Below are 12,775 nucleotides of genomic sequence, written 5' to 3' on the forward strand. Positions count from 1 at the left end.
CATCACTGTGAAAGAACCCCACCATCACCCTGAAAGAACCCACCATCACTGTGAAAGAACCCCACCATCACCGTGAAAGAACCCCAACATCACCGTGAAAGAACCCCACCATCACCGTGAAAGAACCCCACCATCACCGTGAAAGAACCCCACCATCACTGTGAAAGAACCCCACCATCACTGTGAAAGAACCCCACCATCACTGTGAAAGAACCCCACCATCACTGTGAAAGAACCCCACCATCACTGTGAAAGAACCCCACCATCACCGTGAAAGAACCCCACCATCACCGTGAAAGAACCCCACCATCACCGTGAAAGAACCCAACCATCACCGTGAAAGAACCCCACCATCACTGTGAAAGAACCCCACCATCACCGTGAAAGAACCCCACCATCACTGTGAAAGAACCCCACCATCACTCTGAAAGAACCCCACCATCACTCTGAAAGAACCCCACCATCACCGTGGAAAGAACCCCACCATCACCCTGAAAGAACCCCACCATCACCCTGAAAGAACCCCACCATCACCGTGAAAGAACCCCACCATCACCGTGAAAGAACCCCACCATCACTCTGAAAGAACCCCACCATCACTCTGAAAGAACCCTACCATCACCCTGAAAGAACCCCACCATCACTGTGAAAGAACCCCACCATCACCGTGAAAGAACCCCACCATCACCCTGAAAGAACCCCACCATCACCCTGAAAGAACCCCACCATCACCGTGAAAGAACCCCACCATCACAGTGAAAGAACCCCACCATCACCCTGAAAGAACCCCACCATCACTCTGAAAGAACCCCACCATCACCGTGAAAGAACCCCACCATCACCCTGAAAGAACCCCACCATCACCCTGAAAGAACCCCACCATCACCGTGAAAGAACCCCACCATCACCGGGAAAGAACCCCACCATCACCGTGAAAGAACCCCACCATCACTGTGAAAGAACCCCACCATCACCGTGAAAGAACCCCACCATCACCGTGAAAGAACCCCACCATCACCGGGAAAGAACCCCACCATCACCGTAAAAGAACCCCACCATCACTGTGAAAGAACCCCACCATCACCCTGAAAGAACCCCACCATCACTGTGAAAGAACCCCACCATCACCGTGAAAGAACCCCAACATCACCGTGAAAGAACCCCACCATCACCGTGAAAGAACCCCACCATCACCGTGAAAGAACCCCACCATCACTGTGAAAGAACCCCACCATCACCCTGAAAGAACCCCACCATCACTGTGAAAAACCCCACCATCACTGTGAAAGAACCCCACCATCACTGTGAAAGAACCCCACCATCACCGTGAAAGAACCCCACCATCACCGTGAAAGAACCCCACCATCACCCTGAAAGAACCCCACCATCACCCTGAAAGAACCCCACCATCACCGTGAAAGAACCCCACCATCACCGTGAAAGAACCCCACCATCACCGTGAAAGAACCCCACCATCACCGTGAAAGAACCCCACCATCACCGTGAAAGAACCCCACCATCACCGTGAAAGAACCCCACCATCACCGTGAAAGAACCCCACCATCACCGTGAAAGAACCCCACCATCACCGTGAAAGAACCCCACCATCACTGTGAAAGAACCCCACCATCACTCTGAAAGAACCCCACCATCACTCTGAAAGAACCCCACCATCACCGTGAAAGAACCCCACCATCACCCTGAAAGAACCCCACCATCACCCTGAAAGAACCCCACCATCACCGTGAAAGAACCCCACCATCACCGTGAAAGAACCCCACCATCACTCTGAAAGAACCCCACCATCACTCTGAAAGAACCCTACCATCACCCTGAAAGAACCCCACCATCACTGTGAAAGAACCCCACCTTCACCGTGAAAGAACCCCACCATCACCCTGAAAGAACCCCACCATCACCCTGAAAGAACCCCACCATCACCGTGAAAGAACCCCACCATCACAGTGAAAGAACCCCACCATCACCCTGAAAGAACCCCACCATCACTCTGAAAGAACCCCACCATCACCGTGAAAGAACCCCACCATCACCCTGAAAGAACCCCACCATCACCCTGAAAGAACCCCACCATCACCGTGAAAGAACCCCACCATCACCGGGAAAGAACCCCACCATCACCGTGAAAGAACCCCACCATCACCGTGAAAGAACCCCACCATCACCGTGAAAGAACCCCACCATCACCGTGAAAGAACCCCACCATCACTGTGAAAGAACCCCACCATCACCGTGAAAGAACCCCACCATCACTCTGAAAGAACCCCACCATCACTCTGAAAGAACCCCACCATCACCGTGGAAAGAACCCCACCATCGCCCTGAAAGAACCCCACCATCACCGTGAAAGAACCCCACCATCACAGTGAAAGAACCCCACCATCACCCTGAAAGAACCCCACCATCACCCTGAAAGAACCCCACCATCACCCTGAAAGAACCCCACCATCACCCTGAAAGAACCCCACCATCACCGTACTTTCCATTCATTTCAACCTGTTTCTTTTCTGACAGGGAGGGAACAAGGCCTGTGTCAAACGTGTCGGTATTTCCCACGGCCTCGTCCCGATGAAGAGGCTCCATCCATGACAATACAAATAGACAGAGGGTGTGACCCAAACGGCATCCTATTCCCTATATAGTGCACTACTTTACACCAGAGCCCTATGTAGTGAACTACTTTATACCAGAGCCCTATTCCCTATAGTGCACTACTTTATACCAGCGCCCTATTCCCTATATAGTGCACTACTTTACACCAGAGCCCTATGTAGTGAACTACTTTATACCAGAGCCCTATGGGTCTATGGCACTAAATACAGGTAAATGTCTCTGGCATCGCTAGCTGTCTCCGTCTCTGGCATCGCTAGCTGCCTCCGTCTCTGGCATCGCTAGCTGCCTCCGTCTCTGGCATCGCTAGCTGCCTCCGTCTCTGGCATCGCTAGCTGTGTCTGTCATCGCTAGCTGTCTCTGGCACGCTAGCTGTCTCCGTCTCTGGCATCTCTAGCTGTCTCTGGCATCGCTAGCTGCCTCCGTCTGTGAAACAGCTAGATGAAGATATCTCACTGACGGGTCACTCTTCAAAACACTGTCACGATCATTATCCTTGACCCATACAGTGTAAAGAGGGATGAGACATATAAGTAGTGGATAATAAAGCTGTCCTGATGTTTTGGCTGCCCATAGGTGACAGGGAACTTCTCTTTAGAGAGCTACAAACCACATTCAACTAACTAATATAATATATAATATATGCCATTTAGCAGACGCTTTTATCCAAAGCGACTTACAGTCATGTGTGCATACATTCTACGTATGGGTGGTCTCGGGAATTGAACCCACTACCCTGGCGTTACAAGCGCCATGCTCTACCAACTGAGCTACAGAAGGACCACTAACCATCAGCAGAGGAAATTAACTACAGCAGATACTGAATGGCTGTGTTGGTCTCGGGTCTCACTCACCACACACTGCTGTGACCCCTCTGATTATATCTGGACCACAATCACACCGAGCCCTGCACTTCCTGTGACAGGCAGAATGGCCCTATGGGAATTTTCACAGGTCACGCAACCCAAGGCATGCTGCTTGGCACTGTGATGCTCTGTATACCATCCACACACACCACACACCACACCACACACTACACACTACACCACACCACACCACACAACCACACACCACACCACACCACACCCCACACACACCCCACACACCACACCACACACACCACACACACCACACCACACACCACACCACACCACACACACCACACACACTACACACACACCACACACCACACCACACACACACCACACACACACACACACACACCACACACCACACACACACCACACACCACCACACACACACCACACACCACACACACACCCACACACCACACACCACACACACACCACACACACACCACACACCACACACCACACACCACCCACACCACACACACCACACACACCACACACACCACACACCACACACACACCACACACACACCACACCACACACACACCACACACCACACACCACACACACACACCACCACACACACACCACACACCACACACCCACACACACCCACACACCCACACCACACACCACACCACACACACACCACACACCACACACCACCACACACCACACACACCACACACCACACACACCACACACCACACACACACCCACCACACACACACACACACACACCACACACACACACACCACACACACACACCACACACACACACCACACACCACACACCACACACAGCCATTAGTCAACAGGTGCTAGAGGAGAACTTGTCAGAACATCCCTCAGCAGTCAAGGAGACATGGTAGAGACAAGAGGAGAGAGATAAGAACATAATACCACACTAATAGGAAATGTGTCACGTACAGTCACAACTAACAACAATCCCCTGCTAGCTGTCTCCCCTCCAACATACAACTTCCTCCACGCTCACATCTTATCATATTATCATACTATCATCTGCACCCCACTAAATCCCTACATTAGCATGTTTCTGTTAGATGATACACTATATAACTGACCTGCTGATACACTATATAACTGACCTGCTGATACACTATATTACTGACCTGCTGATACACCATATTACTGACCTGCTGATACACTATATTACTGACCTGCTGATACACCATATTACTGACCTGTTGATACACCATATTACTGACCTGCTGATACACCATATTACTGACCTGCTGATACACCATATTACTGGCCTGCTGATACACCATATTACTGACCTGTTGATACACTATATTACTGACCTGCTGATACACCATATTACTGACCTGCTGATACACCATATTACTGACCTGCTGATACACCATATTACTGACCTGCTGATACACCATATTACTGACCTGCTGATCCACCATATTACTGACCTGCTGATCCACCATATTACTGACCTGCTGATACACCATATTACTGACCTGTTAATACACTATATAACTGACCTGCTGATACACCATATTACTGACCTGCTGATACACCATATTACTGACCTGCTGATACACCATATTACTGACCTGCTGATACACCATATTACTGACCTGTTGATACACTATATTACTGACCTGCTGATACACCATATTACTGACCTGCTGATACACCATATATTACTGACCTGTTGATACACCATATTACTGACCTGCTGATATTACACCATACCATACTGACCTGCTGATACACCATATTACTGACCTGCTGATACACCATATTACTGACCTGCTGATACACCATATTACTGACCTGCTGATACACCATATTACTGACCTGCTGATACACTATATTACTGACCTGCTGATACACCATATTACTGACCTAACGATACACCATGTGCTGATACACCATATTACTGACCTGCTGATACACCATATTACTGACCTGCTGATACACCATATTACTGACCTGCTGATACACCATATTGGACCTACTGATACACCATATTACTGACCTGCTGATACACCATATTACTGACCTGCTGATACACCATATTACTGACCTGCTGATGCACCATATTACTGGACCTGCTGATACACCATATTACTGACCTGCTGATACACCATATTACTGACCTACTGATACACCATATTACTGACCTGCTGATACACCATATTACTGACCTGCTGATACACCATATTACTGACCTACTGATACACCATATTACTGGCTCAAGCTGATACACCATATTACTGACCTGCTGATACACCATATTACTGGACCTGCTGATACACCATATTACTGACCTGCTGATACACCATATTACTGACCTGCTGATACACCATATTACTGACCTGCTGATACACCATATTACTGACCCTGATACACCATATACTGACCTGCTGATGACCTGCTGATACACCATATTACTGACCTGCTGATACACCATATTACTGACCTGCTGATACACCATATTACTGACCTGCTGATACACCATATTACTGACCTGCACCTGATACACCATATTACTGACTCTGCTGATACACCATATTACTGACCTGCTGATACACCATATTACTGACCTGCTGATACACCATATTACTGACCTGATTACACCTGATACCCCATATACTGACCTGCGGATACACCATATTGCTGACCTACACCATGTGCCGATCCACCATATTACTGACCTGCTGATACACCATATTACGATTGCACCATGTGTGCTGATACGCCACCATATTACTGACCTCTTTGATACACCATATTACTGACCTGCTGATACACCATATTACTGGCCTGCTGATACACCATGGCTATTCATACACCATATTACTGACCTGCTGATACACCGCCATATTACTGCACCTGTTGATACACCATATTACTGGCCTGCTGATACACCATATTACTTTGACCTGCTGATACACCATATTACTGACCTGCTGATACACCATATTACTGGCCTGCTGATACACTATATAACTGACCTGATACACCATATATTACTGACCTGCTGATACACCATATTACTGGCCTGCTGATACACCATATTACTGGCCTGCTGATACACCATATTACTGACCTGTTGATACACCATATAACTGACCTGCTGATACACCATATTACTGACCTGCTGATACACCATATTACTGGCCTGCTGATACACCATATTACTGACCTGCTGATACACCATATTACTGACCTGCTGATACACCATATTACTGACCTGCTGATACACCATATTACTGACCTGCTGATACACCATATTACTGACCTGCTGATACACCATATTACTGACCTGCTGATACACCATATTACTGACCTGCTGATACACCATATTACTGACCTGCTGATACACCATATTACTGACCTGCTGATACACCATATTACTGACCTGCTGATACACCATATTACTGACCTGCTGATACACCATATTACTGACCTGCTGATACACCATATTACTGACCTGTTGATACACCATATTACTGACCTGCTGATACACCATATTACTGACCTGCTGATACACCATATTACTGACCTGCTGATACACCATATTACTGACCTGCTGATACACCATATTACTGACCTGCTGATACACCATATTACTGACCTGCTGATACACCATATTACTGACCTGCTGATACACCATATTACTGACCTGCTGATACACCATATTACTGACCTGCTGATACACCATATTACTGACCTGCTGATACACCATATTACTGACCTGCTGATACACCATATTACTGACCTGCTGATACACCATATTACTGACCTGCTGATACACCATATTACTGACCTGCTGATACACCATATTACTGACCTGCTGATACACCATATTACTGACCTGCTGATACACCATATTACTGACCTGCTGATACACCATATTACTGACCTGCTGATACACCATATTACTGACCTGCTGATCCACCATATTACTGACCTGCTGATACACCATATTACTGACCTGCTGATACACTATATTACTGACCTGTTGATACACCATATTACTGACCTGCTGATACACCATATTACTGACCTGCTGATACACCATATTACTGACCTGCTGATACACCATATTACTGACCTGTTGATACACCATATTACTGACCTGCTGATACACCATATTACTGACCTGCTGATACACCATATTACTGACCTGCTGATACACCATATTACTGACCTGCTGATACACCATATTACTGGCCTGCTGATACACCATATTACTGACCTGTTGATACACCATATTACTGACCTGCTGATCCACCATATTACTGACCTGCTGATACACCATATTACTGACCTGCTGATACACTATATTACTGACCTGTTGATACACCATATTACTGACCTGCTGATACACCATATTACTGACCTGCTGATACACCATATTACTGACCTGCTGATACACCATATTACTGACCTGTTGATACACCATATTACTGACCTGCTGATACACCATATTACTGACCTGCTGATACACCATATTACTGACCTGCTGATACACCATATTACTGACCTGCTGATACACCATATTACTGGCCTGCTGATACACCATATTACTGACCTGTTGATACACCATATTACTGACCTGTTGATACACTATATTACTGACCTGCTGATACACCATATTACTGACCTGCTGATACACCATATTACTGACCTGCTGATACACCATATTACTGACCTGCTACACCATATTACTGACCTGCTGATACCCCATATTACTGACCTGCTGATACACCATATAACTGACCTGCTGATACACCATATTACTGACCTGCTGATACACCATATTACTGACCTGCTGATACACCATATTACTGACCTGCTGATACACCATATTACTGACCTGTTGGATACACCATATTACTGGCCTGCTGATACACCATATTACTGACCTGCTGATACACCATATTACTGACCTGCTGATACACCATATTACTGACCTGTTGATCCACCATATTACTGACCTGCTGATACACCATATTACTGACCTGCTGATACACCATATTACTGACCTGTTGATACACCATATTACTGGCCTGCTGATACACCATTACTGACCTGCTGATACACCATATTACTGACCTGCTGATACACCATATTACTGACCTGCTGATACACTATATTACTGACCTGCTGATACACCATTTACTGGCTGCTGAATGGTCTGAACCAGGATCTGTGTGTTAGAGACCTCCTGAATGGTCTGAACCAGGATCTGTGTGTTAGAGACCTCATGACTGGTCTGAACCAGATCTGTGTGTTAGAGACCTCATGACTGGTCTGAACCAGGATCTGTGTGTTAGAGACCTTATGAATGGTCTGGAACCAGATCTGTGTGTTAGAGACCTCATGAATGGTCTGAACCAGGATCTGTGTGTTAGAGACCTCATGACTGGTCTGAACCAGGATCTGTGTGTTAGAGATCTCATGAATGGTCTGACCAGGATCTGTGTGTTAGAGAGCTCATGACTGGTCTGAACCAGGCTCTGTGTGTTAGAGACCTCATGACTGGTCTGAACCAGGATCTGTGTGTTAGAGACCTCATGAATGGTCTGAACCAGGATCTGTGTGTTAGAGAGCTCATGAATGGTCTGAACCAGGATCTGTGTGTTAGAGTCCCTCATGAATGGTCTGAACCAGGCAGGATCTGTGTGTTAGAGACCCTCATGAATGGTCTGAACCAGGCTCTGTGTGTTAGAGACCTCATGAATGGTCTGAACCAGGATCTGTGTGTTAGAGACCTCATGAATGGTCTGAACCAGGCTCTGTGTGTTAGAGACCCAAGCGAATGGTCTGAACCAGGATCTGTGTGTTAGAGACCTCATGAATGGTCTGACCAGGATCTGTGTGTTAGAGACCTCATGAATGGTCTGAACCAGGATCTGTGTGTTAGAGACCTCATGACTGGTCTTGTCTTACCACATTATCAACAGGCAGTGTGCAGTAGGATGTGTTGATCAGTTGATTGACAGGTGTAGGACTGAAGAACAAAACACTTTCCTAGTGTGATGCTTACCAACGTTTTATAGTTATAGAACCTATAGTTTATCATTATAGATATGTAGCCTATAGTTTATCATTATAGATATGTAGCCTATAGTTTATCATTATAGATATATAGCCTATAGTTTATCATTATAGATATGTAGCCTATAGTTTATCATAGCCTATAGTCATCATTATAGATATAGCCTATAGTTTATCATTATAGATATGTAGCCTATAGTTTATCATTATAGATATGTAGCCTATAGTTTATCATTATAGATATGTAGCCTATAGTTTATCATTATAGATATGTAGCCTATAGTTTATCATTATAGATTATGTAGCCTATAGTTATTATAGCGTGTTGTGCCAATAGTTATATAGCCTATAGTTTATCATTATAGTTATATAGCCTATAGTTTATCATTATAGTTATATAGCCTATAGTTATATAGCCTATAGTTTATCATTATAGTTATATAATATATCGTTGTCATTATATAGTTGTTGGCTTGGTGGATGGCCTGGGCCTAACTCTGACACCACTAATGTTATATCACAACAGAACTAGCCTTCTAGTAAGTCTAGCTAACATTATCGAACTTGAATTAAATAAAATATTAAATGACCCTTCTACTTGTTTACTTGGCTTTTATACCATATAAATGGACTCTGGCAAGTTTGCTGCAGTATAAGTAAAGGCTGAAGTGGAATCCATCACTTCAGTTGTTTGGCTGTTGCCCATAGCAACGTTTTGAAAATGAGGTGGACAGGTCTAAATTCAGCCAACAGACAGGCGGGACAACTGAAAAACAGGCCAATAGAGGCCAGACAGACAGACAGACAGACAGACAGACAGACAGACAGACAGCCAGACCTACAGACAGGCCAACAGACAGACAGACCTACAGACAGGCCAACAGACAGACAGGCCAACAGACAGACAGACAGACCTACAGACAGGCCAACAGACAGACAGACAGACCTACAGACAGGCCAACAGACAGACAGACAGACAGACAGACCTACAGACAGGCCAACAGACAGACAGACCTACAGACAGGCCAACAGACAGACAGACAGGCCAACAGACAGACAGACCTACAGACAGGCCAACAGACAGACAGACCTACAGACAGACCTACAGACAGGCCAACAGACAGATGGGCCGGTAGACAGACAGGCCGGCAGACAGACAGGCCGGCAGACAGACAGGCCGGGCAGGACAGACAGGCCGGGCAGACAGACAGGCCAACAGGCAGACAGAGACCGGCAGACAGAGACAGGGCAACAGACAGACAGACAGGCGCTTTACTAACAGCTCCATGGGTTTATTATCAAGACCTTGAAAATCCCGTGTAAAAAAAAGCTTGGGCATATCTGAGGATTTGAAACTCAAAGAAGCTTTATTGTGCTATTTAATAAGAGCGAAGGGGAGAGAGGGAGAGGGTAGATTGTTCAAGTTTACAAAAACCTTTATTCTTAAACCTTGGCTGATGACAGTTCCACACAGGAGGAGAGGTGAGAGGGCGGGAGAGAGAGAGAGAGCGAGAGAGAGAGAGGATAGATTGAGAGGGAGAGAGAGAGAGAGAGAGAGAGGAGAGAGAGAGAGAATAGATTGAGAGGAGAGAGAGAGAGAGGAGAGAGAGAGAGAATAGATTGAGAGGAGAGAGAGAGAGAGAGAGAGAGAGAGAATAGATTGAGAGGGAGAGAGAGAGAGAGGACAGATTGAGAGAGGGAGAGAGAGAGAGAGGACAGATTGAGAGGAGAGAGAGAGAGAGAGAGAGGACATATGACATTATAAAATCCAAGTGTGCGGTTAAAATTGGCAAAAAAAACACACACATTTCTTCACACAGGGTCGTGGAGTTAGACAGGGATGCAGCTTAAGCCCCACCCTCTTCAACATATATATCAACGAATTGGCGCGGGCACTAGAAAAGTCTGCAGCACCCGGCCTCCCTGCTAGAATCCGAAGTCAAATGTCTGCTGTTTGCTGATGATCTGGTGCTTCTGTCACCAACCAAGGAGGGCCTACAGCAGCACCTAGATCTTATGTACAGACTGTCAGACCTGGGCCCTGACAGTAAATCTCAGTAAGACCAAAATAATGGTGTTCCAAAAAGGTCCAGTCACCAGGACCACAAATTCAAATTCCATCTAGACACTGTTGCCCTAGAGCACACAAAAACTATACATACCTCGACCTAAACATCAGCGCCACAGGTAACTTCCACAAAGGTGTGAACGATCTGGGAGACAAGGCAAGAAGGGCATTCTATGCCATCAAAAGAAACATACATTTCAACATACCAATTAGGATTTGGCTAAAATACTTGAATCAGTCATAGAGCCCATTGCCCTTTATGGTTGTGAGGTCTGGGGTCCGCCACCAACCAAGACTTCACAAAATGGGACAAACACCAAATTGAGACTCTGCACGCAGAATTCTGCAAAAATATCCTCCGTGTACAACGTAAACACCAAATAATGCATGCAGAACAGAATTAGGCCGATACCAACTAATTATCAAAATCCAGAAAAGAGCCATTAAATTCTACAACTATCTAAAAGGAAGCGATTCACAAACCTTCCATAACAAAGCCATCACCTACAGAGAGATGAACCTGGAGAAGAGTCCCTTAGCAAGCTGGTCCTGGGGCTCTGATCACAAACACAACACACACCCTACAGAGCCCCAGGACAACAGCACAATTAGACACAACCAAATCATGAGAAAACAAAAGATAATTTCTTAACACATTGGAAAGAATTAACAAAAAAACTGAGCAAACTAGAATGCTATTTGGCCCTACAGAGAGTACACAGCGGCAGAATACCTGACCACTGTGACTGACCCAAAATTAAGGAAAGCTTGACTATACAGACTCAGTGAGCATAGCCTGCTATTGAGAAAATGGGCCGTAGCAGACATGGCTCTCAAGAGAAGACAGGCTATGTGCTCACTGCCCACAAAATGAGGTGGAAACTGAGCTTCAGCACTCCTAACCTCCTGCCCAACGTATGACCATATTAGAGATACATATTTCCCCAGATCACACAGATCCACAAAGAATTCGAAAACAAATCCACTTGAAAACTCCCCATATCTACTGGGTGAAATACCACAGTGTGCCATCACAGCAGCAAGATTTGTGACCTGTTGCCACGAGAAAAGGGCAACCAGTGAAGAACAAACACCATTGTAAATATAACCCATATTTATGCTTATTTATTTTATCTTGTGTCCTTTAACTATTTGTA

General features: G+C 45.8%; 1 long non-coding RNA gene across 1 annotated transcript; it reads right to left on the bottom strand.

Annotated features, from left to right (window-relative positions):
* Window positions 1–7,681: 7,681 nt before the first annotated feature.
* On the bottom strand, window positions 7,682–8,285 carry LOC127922276 (uncharacterized). Its single transcript, XR_008110745.1, has 3 exons — window positions 8,247–8,285; window positions 7,842–7,889; window positions 7,682–7,745 (listed from the first exon to the last, which is right to left on the bottom strand). It is a non-coding gene; the product is annotated as an uncharacterized LOC127922276 (long non-coding RNA).
* Window positions 8,286–12,775: the final 4,490 nt, after the last annotated feature.

This window comes from Oncorhynchus keta, unplaced genomic scaffold (genome assembly GCF_023373465.1).
Source record: "Oncorhynchus keta strain PuntledgeMale-10-30-2019 unplaced genomic scaffold, Oket_V2 Un_contig_250_pilon_pilon, whole genome shotgun sequence".
NCBI lineage: Eukaryota > Metazoa > Chordata > Actinopteri > Salmoniformes > Salmonidae > Oncorhynchus > Oncorhynchus keta.